An 8,141-nucleotide genomic window follows, 5' to 3' on the forward strand; every position below is an offset into this window, starting at 1 on the left:
AGCGTTTAGAATTTTGTGCCGAAAAGTATGAACAAAAAAAGCAGAAGGCGAACCAGGGAGAGCTTGCGTGTTTGGCAGCGTCAAGGAATTGCAACAAGAGGAAAAAGAAAGAAGGAGAGGTGGGGGCCGAATGAGCAGGCGAGGCGCTTGTGATTTGGAAGACGCAGGACCAGTGTGCGGTTACGGGAGCTCCTCCTGCGGTACTTGAGGCGTCCCTGAGGACGCGCCTGCCTGTTGGTGCAGACGCGCAAGAGAGCCTAGTGTGTCCCCGTTCGGGGCAGGTCTGGCTGTTGTGTGCTCGTAGCTGCCTGTCGGAGCATCGTAAGCTGTGTCCGGGTCGAGGCCTAGTTCAGGCCCAACCGACGCCTTTGCTTTGAGGCCGCCTCTTGCTCGAGGTGGCACGTGGACTTGTGGTGGTGGAAGCTATCTACCTCACACCCGTTCAAGTACACTGGCGACGGTAATACAGCCGGGGCACGTCGCCAGCCTCATTTGATGACCAATTCCGTTAGCGTCATGGCTCGCCTCCCACAAGCGTCATCGTGCTTTCGCTCGCCTCCAACTAGAATTCTCCAGCAACCAATCCCTCCAACCACCAACAAGAATCCCTGCAATCACCATCGGAACCTAATCTGCGAGGTGTTTGCACTCGTTTCCTGAACGCTGCGCGTACGACCTAATGCAGACTTGTGTTTGTTTTAGTCACTGTCCTTCTGTATTAGGTGTTTACTGCTTATTTTCTTTTACTTCGACCTTTTCGATAAACGTTGGTTTACGTCTGTCCGCGTGTCTCTCACGTTCATTTTCGCTTGACTGCACACAGACCTACGTGACGGACAGCCGTTACAGATGGTAATGTTCCACAGTATTTTAGAACACAGTCACAAATAAATTGCATGTAAAATACTCTTGAAAGGGGAATATTGCTATCCACCCTATTGCTGCACGAAACTAAAAAGTGAACGAGTGTTATTTTCGCAGAAATAAGGCTTTGCTGAACAAAAATATGAGAAAGGACCGATTTTTCTTGAAAGCCAAAGCTTTCTTTCCAATAAAGACCTTTGGGAGCTTTATGTACAGCTTTACGCTGCAATTAGGTGGATGATGACTTTCCTGTTTACGTACTTTCCTGCACATTGTGCTCTAATTTGCCACAACATTTCTTCCTTCTTTTGCAGTACTTAGTAAAAACACTTGGTGCGCAATACGTTTCAGTGCGTTCAAATGCTTACATAGTTCTTGCAGGGGTTTGCTTTGCATATTAAAATTTCGGAATGAAATTAGCACGTAACGATGGTAATGGATTAAATGAATATAGCATCAGAGCAGCATCCCACACACGTTGGTAATCCATTACTCAAATGATATTCCGCAACAAAAAACGACACGGACGTAAAACAGGACGACACAGCAAGCGCAAACTTTCAACTAAGTTTATTGTACCACTGAAACCGATTTTATACATGTGAAGCAGTGTAGACCGCGCATGCGCATGCATGGAAATGAACTGCGCATTCATGTAACTCAGTTACGAGTCATGTTCTGCCGCCTCCAAGAAACTTAGTTCTTCTGTGAGAGCCAGAGAAGGGAAGATAACACACTTATAACCCAATTTTGCGATCATCTGCGCTTCAGATATTTTACGGATGAGCTGCGTGCTGCTACAGGAAACAATCGTGCATTGTTCCTCAAGAGATTTGCAGCCATGATCGCGAGAATGAATCGCCAAGAAACCGCCGGAGCCATTTTTTAAATTGTTGCAGTGTTCGCGGAGCCGATCATTCAGGCAACGCCCAGTTTGTAAGATATATTGCTTCCCACATGAAAGCGGGAGGTTGTCAACCCCCCGGTGCACACACTCGACGAACTTTCTTGCGGGGATGCTTTCTGCACTTATCGGAAGGGACGTCATTTGGATCCGTCAAACTGAAAATAATAATATTTGGGGTTTTACGTGCCAAAACCACTTTCTGATTATGAGGCACGCCGTAGTGGAGGACTCCGGAAATTTTGACCACCTGGGGTTCTTTAACGTGCACCTAAATCTAAGCACACGGGTGTTTTCGCATTTCGCCCCCATCGAAATGCGGCCGCCGTGGCCGGGATTCGATCCCGCGACTTCGTGCTCAGCAGCCCAACACCATAGCCACTGAGCAACCACGGCGGGTGTCAACCTGAAAAGTCTGCCGAGATTGTTGGGGGCAGAAACAACTCTTACATTCGCCCTTTGGCCCATATTTTTCAAATTATGGGATATCCCGTGCATGTAAGGTATAATAACACTTACTTTAGGGCGTATGCCGGGAGGGGCATCCGCAACTGACTTCTGCGTGCTGGAACGCGCTTCTCTTAAAATGCGTTCCGCGACTGACACTAGCACCACACTAGGATATCCAGCCAAGGACAAACGTTGAGTTTGCTTTTCAAAGCTTACGGCGCAAAGGGCGAATGTAAAAGTTGTTTTTTTCTGCTCCCAACAAGCTCGGCATACTTTGCAGTTGACGGATCCAAATGCCGTCCTTTCCGATGAGTGCAGAAAGCATCACCGCAAAAGTTCGTCGAGTGTGTCCACGGGTTGGTTTACAACCTCCCGCCTTCATGTGAAAAGCAATATATTGGACAAACTGGGCGTTGCCTCAATGATCGGCTCCGCGAACACAGACAGCAACAACGTAAAAAATGGCTCCAGTGGTTTCTTGGCGGTTCATTGTCGCGATCATAGCTGCAAACCTCTTGAGGAACAATGCACGTTTGTTTCCCGTAGCAGCACCCTACTGATCCGTGAAATATCTGAAGCGCAGATGATCGCAAAATTGGGTGCTAAGTGTGTTAGCTTCCCTTGTCTGGCTCTCACAGAAAAAGAACTAAGTTTCTTGGAGGCAGCATCACATGATTCGTAACTGTTACATGAATGCGCAGTTCATTTTCATGCAAGCGCATGCGCGGTATACGCGGCTTCGCATGCATAAAATCAGTTTCAGTGGTACAATAAGCTTAGTTGAAAGTTTGCGCTTGGTGTGTCGCCCTCTTTTCCTTCCGTGTCGTTTTTTCTTGCGCAATATTATTTAAATATAGCATGTTAACATTTTGTATTATTTTATCTGTTATAGCAGCGCATAATGCGGTATCATAAATTATGTTTTTTGACAAGCTACAAAGAAACATATTTAACCTCTCCCAAGTGCTCAAGGAGTAATGATTTCTAGAGTTAGTTCATACAAAATAGGACACTGAATTTCCTAAAATTATAACTAGAAGGAACTATGGCGCTGTGATCATTATGCTACTACGGTGAACTGCCCTGCTTGATGCTCCCATGGAAACTTGCGCCATGGTTACCTGTAGTAATCGTATGAAACTATATGAGAGCTACAAGCAAGGCAGTTCTTCCTGTATGGGTATGATGCGAAGGAGGTGGGTTTGTCTAAACTACAGCGAGCATTTTTCAGAAAGTACGGCGCTATAAAAGATTGAGTCACTTTATCATACGCCAACGAGGGTGAAGGTGAAAGCATGTTTGCTCAAGAGACATTGAATAAATTGCTTTACAATCTCATTAGAACGCATTGTAACTTCTTATTACTTGTTTTCTCCCCACAAAGCTCGAAGGTTGAATTGCCTTAATTGACGCTACTATAATTAAACGTGCCTTAAATAAATTCATTTTTATTAGCGCGATAGATTGTGGATGCGACTACCCACCATGTGTTGTAGGTTCGAGTGGATAAATTAACTATATTATGATGAACTGTACCGCAATAAACTTCGTCTTAGCTCTAAGGGACCCGGGTTCGATTCCCACACAAACGCGAGGGTTGGACTCCTACCGAAGTTCGTGGGTTCGAATGCCCGAAATAGCTCTACCTTAATTAACTTTGAAATTTTTTGACATGACGACTGGCATCGGAGCCAGCTGTGGAAGAAGGCAAACGTGAGAGCGGTGGCATGAGCGCAACTCCCCGCGAAGTGAGCTAACATGACTGTCGGTACCGCACGCCGCGCTTTCAAGGCCACCGTCTGATGAGGCGTTTAATGCTTTAGTGTTAATAACTAGGGAAGCATTATAAAAATTTTCCGACGGCAGGATTCGAACATAGGAGCTCTTGGACAAAATGCCGATATGGAAAACATTACGCCACGGACGCGGGGACAAACGGAACCATTGCAATGTGCAGCGTTTGTGTGGGCATGCAGAGTCCTTCTGCATTAAAAACGTATAAATTGCTTGGACATTTAGTCCCATTGCGGCCCAGATAAAGCGTAATAACCGAAGCCATGAGAATGCCTGTAGCCCCGAGCATGAAGATCAGACACAGCCATCTACTGAACAGGTTGTCCCACACAAATTGAACCAAAGTTTTAAAAATGAAAGGCACTCCGGACGCCTGTTGAACCAAATGTATAATGTTGGTACTGGCCTAAAGTTACTCAGGCTATTTTTTTATTTTCTCGTTAACTAACGTATTAGTTATGTTTAAATAATTAACTTTCTAAGTATTGGCTGCAGACACCACGTGTGATACGCAAAGTTGTAGGGCATCTTGAGAAACCTCTCAATGAATTGTTTCCAACACGATATATCTAACGTGGCTCTTTCTTTCCGCGTTCCAAAGAAAGCCCGCGAAATGTGAAAAAATACCTTATGACGGTGTGCTTGCGCACTGTTATTGGGCTACTCTCAAGCGTGCGATGGATGAACAGGAAAGCTTATCCCCCGTATTCTTAAACACGCCTTCACTTGAAGCTTCTCCTCGACTCAGCCAAGTCGAGGCGACGGGGCTTCCTTCACTCAAGGCGCCGTTGCGTTTCATGAACGCTACTTCACCTTTCCTCCGCCAAGGAACGCCTTGAAAATGCGCCCTCGACTTAAGTGAAGTGTATCGACCGAGAAAAGCGTCTGATATCGAGACTATTCTTCAATGCGCTTATTAAAGGTCCCATTATTTAAGACAAATATGTGTTTCAGTTCATTCGTCCTCCTAATCAAACAATTTACACGGCGCAATGCACAACTTTATCTCGGCAACGCTGCCACTGTGAGCGCTCGACTGATAGAGCAAGCGGGAGCTGTGTTTGAGGTCTGGCAACAATCGCATCCCAACAGCTGAGAGCATGGCTCATGGCTCATAATTTGCGCCGGCATTTGTCCGCTGCTGTTTGTTTCCTAGTGTTTCATTGGTGACTGACGTTGCGGTTGTTAAACGCGGTTATGATGGGCAATTCTGTCCTTCTGCGTATGGTGACCGAGCCTGAATGACTTCTGAGGCCACAGATGGAACGGCCGATGGGCAGCTTTGTTTACCTTCAAGACCGAGTGGTGCTGCGAGTTTGCTGAACGCAACAACAGGACAGAAAATATGGGTGAGTGAGCCATTTTTTCATGGAAGCACAGTATGTTAATGAGGTTTTCTTGAGGTTGCCGCGGCGCTGTCGAGAAGCCGTTTCCGATGTGCACAAGCATGATTGACTCCAGTTGCTTATGTTGCAGGCATTAATTAGTACCTGGAACATATTCGAGGCAGCATAAGCTTGTGCAAAACACATATATATATATTTTTTTTTGCTAATGGGAACTTGTGGCAGATTCGGCACGACAATCTGTTGTTGGTTTCGCTTTTTTAAACGAAAATGTGGAAGGTACGGATCGGCGCCTGCATCCAACGATCATTCCAGTATCGCGTATGAAATCTTTCGGTAGAGGAGAAGCAGTTACAGTATACATGTGGCAGAATGCGTATATGGTTGAGTGCGTAGCTCCAGCAGGTTGGGAGAAAAAAGCGTCTTTTGAGTCCTGTACTTTGTTTTAGAAGACGTGGTGGTCAGTCGGCTTGCTCAACTTGTAGCACATATGGTCAACGAGCCAGCATTGGTGCCTGCATTTCCTGTGCTTTCTCACTTCACATATGCGCTACGCAATGTTTTAATCTTCCGAAAATTCACTTGTCAATACTTCACCGCCATTTGTTTTTTCGTCTTAGCTTTTTCAGTGTGCTATGTGGTAGCAGCTGATGTGCGTTCCGTAAACTATGCTTTCAAGTTCACGCAATTTCGACATATTTTTAGTTGGGCTACGTCTTTTCTTTTCCGTTGCATAGGTATATTGAATTTACTTAGCGCGCGAGCGCCCTGTCTACATAAAAGTTTTGGCATTCTGGTGCAGGATGTGGGCTTTGGAAGGACCAGCTGATGAAAAAATCAACGCCTGCGCTGCACAGTAAGGCTTCTGGCAGACCTGAAAGCAACGATAGATATGGTGCCTGCCTGTACAAATCGCAGCAGCTCGCTTCCCTGAAAGCTAGGCGCTGAAGAAGTACTTGACTAACCTACCCGCTAATTAGTCTGTGCTTATTTTCATAAACTTTGTAAAAATATTCATGTTACGTGTCCCCACATTCACAAAATGGCGAAATGGACACCGTGTTATTTAGAACCACAAACATGAAAAAGCCAGGTCAATGAAATCAAATTAATTTTTTATTCCCCTTCAGCTGTCATATAATTTTTGTTTTAAATCGCATGAATATGATGGGCGAGGTCATCAGTTGCCCGTGGTGCTTTGCAGCTGCGACAGGATCTTTTTGCTGCGCACAATTGTGAAGTAACACTTTCGTAGTATTTGTAGCCAGCACTTCAGTATTTTGTGGCATGCTGAAGCTACTTTAGCATGAGCAAGTGTAGATTAAAAATATGCCATAGCTTTGTGGTTGATCTCAGCTTTTCTGAAATAACGGTAGTAATGCGCTCTATACTGTATTTTTCAGCATTGTCATTGTGACAGTCTGCATCACCATTTGGCCTATTTTGGGATCCCACAAGACACGCTGCTACCCTGGGTATTGTACCTCGGTCAATTGCTGAAGTTCTGCAAGCCCCATTGAAGCCAACTGCCATCCGCATCCAATGGAAGAAACTCATTGTTCGGGCAGTCATAATTTATCTTAAGCTGAAGCTAGAAGCAGGGTAGAAGCAGCATATATTCTACAAGAATTTACCACTGCATGCCGTCGGGTGGCTACACCCGACAGACTACTGTCTTGAACAGAGATGGTGTTTTAGTCTAGAATATATTTGTCAGCAGTACTACTCCTTCTGTTTATATCCTTGGAAACAAACAAACGAAGACACCAAAGACAACAGAAGAGAAATTACTTCTACTTTCTAATTGAATTAAAGAAATGACAAATTAATGGCAATGAAAGTGGTTGAGAAAACTTGCAATAGGCGTGCGATGCTCTAACCAATGGAGCTACCGCGGCACCGTTTTCCCATCCACTTTCTTGTGTATTTACATTTTACTACTAGAACTAACTACTACTACTACTACTAGAACTGCACCATTTCCCATCTGCGGCAAGTTGTTTTTTCATCCACTTTCATTGCCATTAATTTATCATTTCTTTAATTCAATTAGTAAGTACAAGTAATTTCCCTTATGTTGTCTTCGGTGACTTTGCTTGTTGGCTTCTCATGATATGATTATTAAAAATCGCGCCCCTCGGTCAACCCCCTTTCTTCTCCTTCATTACTGCTTCTGTTTGTAGGATCAGAGTTCACACTGTATTGCATACTATCAAAGTACAAAAAGGCGAGAATAATGTTAATTTATTGTTTTAGAAAAAAAATTGGCACTTGAATTGACCATAAATTATTAAGGGGTACATACTGACTTAATAAATATGACTGAAGAAAGGCCATCTGGATGAAAAATACAATGAATTCAGCTACAACGCGTCTGTGAAGGCAAATACATGCGGTCAAACTGCTTTTAGTGGTGACGTTTGAGCTGGGGGGTAGGATATCAGGAAAATGATAGATGTCTTAAGCAGAATATTTCGACGGCTATTATAGTGCAGCAGGACATTAACTGGACCTCTCCTCCACTTGCACACCAATGTAAGCGCAGCACACACAGCACAGTTGGAAAGGCAGTTGCTCTTCGTGCGTGTGTTGGCAACCTGGTTCCTGCAAAGAGAAGGGGTTGGTAATAAACATACAACGATGTTAAAGAAGGTCCATGAAACTAGCTTAAGTACTGTATTCGTTTTCTTTAGTTTACATTTCGTAATAATACATTACTTTAAGAAGTTTGTGTTCTAGAGCGCGATTTTTTTGTACTATAATTAGCTCATACTGTTTTTATT

At 44.3% G+C, this 8,141-nt stretch overlaps 1 long non-coding RNA gene across 1 annotated transcript; it reads left to right on the forward strand.

The window, feature by feature from the left end:
* The first annotated feature begins 4,991 nt into the window (after positions 1-4,991).
* LOC142560859 (uncharacterized) lies at positions 4,992-7,182 on the forward strand. Its single transcript, XR_012823454.1, has 3 exons — positions 4,992-5,361; positions 6,161-6,337; positions 6,762-7,182. It is a non-coding gene; the product is annotated as an uncharacterized LOC142560859 (long non-coding RNA).
* Positions 7,183-8,141: the final 959 nt, after the last annotated feature.

The sequence above is a fragment of the Dermacentor variabilis genome, chromosome 10 (genome assembly GCF_050947875.1).
Source record: "Dermacentor variabilis isolate Ectoservices chromosome 10, ASM5094787v1, whole genome shotgun sequence".
NCBI lineage: Eukaryota > Metazoa > Arthropoda > Arachnida > Ixodida > Ixodidae > Dermacentor > Dermacentor variabilis.